Source organism: Myotis daubentonii, chromosome 16, assembly GCF_963259705.1.
Source record: "Myotis daubentonii chromosome 16, mMyoDau2.1, whole genome shotgun sequence".
NCBI classification, from domain to species: domain Eukaryota; kingdom Metazoa; phylum Chordata; class Mammalia; order Chiroptera; family Vespertilionidae; genus Myotis; species Myotis daubentonii.
In genome coordinates this window covers 7,313,838-7,317,970 of record NC_081855.1, presented here as the reverse complement: position 1 = coordinate 7,317,970, position 4,133 = coordinate 7,313,838, and the positions used below count along the sequence as shown (strand labels likewise).

The 4,133-nt window shown below is 44.9% G+C and overlaps 1 pseudogene; it reads left to right on the top strand.

Moving 5' to 3' along the window:
- Positions 1-2,049: 2,049 nt before the first annotated feature.
- On the top strand, positions 2,050-2,392 carry LOC132219357 (cyclin-dependent kinase 2-associated protein 1-like; annotated as a pseudogene).
- The last annotated feature ends 1,741 nt before the right edge of the window (positions 2,393-4,133 follow it).

The following is a 4,133-nucleotide window of genomic DNA, read 5'->3' as shown; positions in this document are numbered from 1 at the left end:
AACAGAGCCTTAAATCGCCACGGTTTGCAGCAGCAAAGGTTAATTTCATAGTCATAGTTAATTTCAGATGGATTTAACAAGAGCTCCTGTTTTTCAGATTGTTATTCTCTCTCTTTTTTTTTTCTCTTATAAGGATGGAAGTTAGGACTTCACAGTGAAAACCAGAAGTCAAATACTTATTTGACAGTGGCCTGTGGTGGACATGACTTCCATTTTCCCTTTTCTAACATCTGCCAATTTCCAAATCCAGCTGTTTCTGGGGGTTGTTATTCAGGGCCCCAGAGTGAAGGTATCAGCATATCTAACTGTCTAGACCACAGTGATGATGGTTGTATGTGGACATGTGACTTCAGTGAGTTTAATAAGATTATTTTTACTAGTGACCAGAAGAAAATTCTGGATGTTTTCAATTAAATTAGAGCAGCCTATGAGTGAGAGAAAGAGATAGAGCTGTTTGCCTGTAAGAGTTGCGAACCAGTGGACTGAAAGGTGTTGGGTTTGACTCCAGTCAAGCTAACTGCCTCAGTTGCAGGCTAGATCCTTGGCCTTGGTCTGGGCCAGGGAAACTTACCCTTGGGTGAGGATTGACAAAGAAAAAATTTAGTGATAAGTATGGCACTGCCACTTGCATTAAAACCTCAGGCACGTTAGCTGAGTTCTTTACGTCTTGTCCTTTTCACGGGAAAAATGATCTCACTCATTCATGGATAATAAAGACCATTATAAACTTATGAACAATAATAGATACAGAGGCAGAGCTGTCTCAATCTGATTGTCAAAGTGCAGGGGGAAGGCCAGGGAGGGTTGGGGGGCAGGAGGGAGGGGGGTAAGAGATCCACCGAAGGACTTGTATGCATGCATATAAGCATAACCAATGGACATAAGACACTGGGGTGTAGGAGAGGCCAGGGGATTGTCAAGGGCGGGGGCAAAAAAAAGGACACATATGTAGTACCCTTTGTAATACTTTAAGCAATAAAACAATAAAAATAATGTTATGAAAAAATGAGTTGCAAGGATAAAATATAATAATAAAGTGCTTAACATAAAGAGTTGGCATGTGGTAGGCACTCAATATATATTTCTCATCCTATCTAATAATAGAGAAACATGGTAATTTACTGTAACTTCGCTACCCTTCCCATTGGCTAATCAGGGCAATATGCAAATTAACTGCCAGCCATGATGGCGTTTAACCGCCAACAAAGATGGCGGGTAATTTGCATATGTAGCCGCAATGCTGGGAGGTGAAAGGGATCTGAAACCCAGGCGGCAGGCAAGAGGTGGGGGCGGGCAAAGGCGGCCGGTGATCGGTGATTGCATTGTGGATTGGAGGCAGAGAGAGCCCCGGCGCAGGCCAGCCGGCACCCCTGGACCCCTGGGGCTGTGGGTGCTGGCTGGCCTGCTACCCCGTGATCGCCATGGAAAAAAGACCTTCAAGGCCTGTCCAAGGCAGGTTTGCATTTAAAACTAAGTGGGGTAGTCCGGAACTGCGCGGCACTGACAACCAGGGCAGTCTCTGCGTCGGTGGCACATCTGCGGCTCCAAGTGTGGGGTGTGAGGGCCATGTAAGCCAGAGACTTTGGCTGCAATGGTCAGATAATTTCAGCTCCAATGCAGGCGCAATCAGGGAAGCCATTGGGACCTTCACAAAAAAAAAAAAAAAAAAAAAGAAGGCTGAAGAGGAAGGATACTTCCCAGAGCGGATTAAAGAACAGCTGGCAGCCTTGAAGAAACAACATGAAGAAGAGATCCCTCATCATAAAAAGGAGATTTCAGTGTCTGCAGAAAGACATTGAGCAGCACAAGCAGAACACCAAGAAACTGAAAGATCATGATACTGCGGCAGTGTCAGGGTGAGGGGACGGCCATATTTGCCAGTGTGCTCGAGCTGTCAACAACAAAAAGTGTGCGGGAGCTGGGCAGGCACACAGACAGGGTCACAGACCCCAGGCCCACCTCGCCACCGCCTGGCCTCACTGCCACCGCTGCCGGTGCTGTTTCATGGGGCCTGCGCCCCACTTCGGGAGGCAGGGGGCAGAGGAGGGGATGTCTTACAAACCGAACTTGACCATGCACATGCCCGCCACCTCCATCAAGGCCTCTGGGAGCATTCACCCGCCTTCCACCAGCATGGCAACGTCTTCCCAGTACCGCCAGCTGCTGAGTGACTAGGACCAACATCTCTAACACGCAGGGAACAGAGAACAGCCAGGCGTCCCAGAGTAAATATGCTGAGCTGCTGGTCATCATCGAAGAACTAGGGAAGGAGATCTGACTCACGTACGCGGGCAGCAAGAGCGCGATGGAGAGACTGAAACGAGGCATCATCCACATGACAGGGCTGGTTCGGGAGTGCTTGGCCAAGATGGAGCGGAACACCAGGTCCTAGCCCCTAAGTCCACGTGAAAGGCTTTCCTTCTTCTTCCAAGAAGTGACAGCTCATGCTTGCATCCCCTTCAGATGAAACTTGGTTTCAAAATGGTAACAGCTTGGTTTCTCCTCCCTGTGCCCCTCCCGTGGTTCATCAGGCTCTGAACCTCCCATCGCTGAGATGGAGAAGAGATTTTTGCAGTTATTAGATGTAAGCGTTAGTTCAGAACTACCCAGGGCATTTTGTGTGTTTTTTTAAAGCATTGATTTACATGATGCACGTCAGTTACCTATCACAGCAAGCTGCAGTTGGCCTCCCAGATACGTGTTTCTTTTCTGGATACATTTCTGTTACTCACATGGTTCTTTATGTTTCTCTTCTGAGCTGATCCAACTCTGAGGGTTTGTTTCAGTGAGTCCTGAGGCAGCACTTTAGTAGCCAGATATTTAGTGATTTTAAAGCTATTTTTTATTATTAACTTCTTACCTTAGTGTATTATGGTTAGAGAATATATAGGTATCATGCATGATGGCTCATGCACATATCAATGGAGAAAATACATATATATCTTCTTTGGTATTTATTGAGACTTCCTATGTAGCATAGTATGTGGTAATGATTTATTTTGTTTAAAAGACTGGGTATTATCTGTTAGTCTGATATAATATGTCTAACAAAGCAAACAATAACTTCCATTTGTCAAATTTTCTTCTTATTTTAAAAAATCCTTTATTGCTTCTCATTTAATAGGTCCTATTTCAGGAGGCAGAGTTAAAATTAATGAATTCTATTTTGCAAGACAAGGTGCTTTCCCTTAACTTAAAATACATGCAGTTAAACGTATCCCTGTGGTTTATTACCCATATATATATTTTCCTCAGCAAGACATGCTCTTTAATATGCCCTCCTGTATTTCATTCCCCTACCCTCATCCACTACACAGTGCTGACACTAATATTTTAGATTTTTTCCACTCTTTTTCTATAATCTTTTAGTCAAGAATAAAATTAGCATGGGGCCACATGGCTCAGTTCTGGGATTTTTGGTTCTGGCTTCACCCAGGACAGCGACCCCTCATAGAATCTCCGATCTGTATCTAAGGAGAAATGAGCTTAGCCCAAGGCCTTGTAGAGAATCAAATGAGGTTGAGGCTTTGTCATGAGGCGGAGAAAATGGCCAATGAGCTCAACCACAGCCCGTGCAGCAGACCTCTCCACTGTCCAGGCACCCAGAGAGCACTTTCCAGGGAGGACCCCACTGAGTTTCTACAATAAACCTGTGAGCTTGACCCTAAGTCAGTGATGGCAAACCTATGACACATGTGTCAGAGGTGGCATGCAAACTCATTGGTTGATTTTTCTTTGTTACATAGCATTTAAGTATATAACATAAATATCAAAAATATAACTCTTGCCAAAGCCGGTTTGGCTCAGTGGATGGAGCGTCGGCCTGTGGACTGAGGGGTCCCGGGTTCGATTCTGATCGGGGGCATGTGCCTGGGTTGCGGGCACATCCCCAGTGGGAGATGTGCAGCAGGCAGCTGATCGATGTTTCTCTCTCATCAATGTTTCTGAATCTATATCCTTCTCCCTTCCTCTCTGTGGGAAATCAATAAAATATATTTAAAAATTTTTAAAAAATATAACTCTTTGTTTTACTATGGTTGCAAATATCCAAAAATTTCTATATGTGGCATGGCACCAGAGTTAAGTTAGGGTTTTTCAAAATGCTGACATGCAGAGCTCAAAAGTTTCGCCAT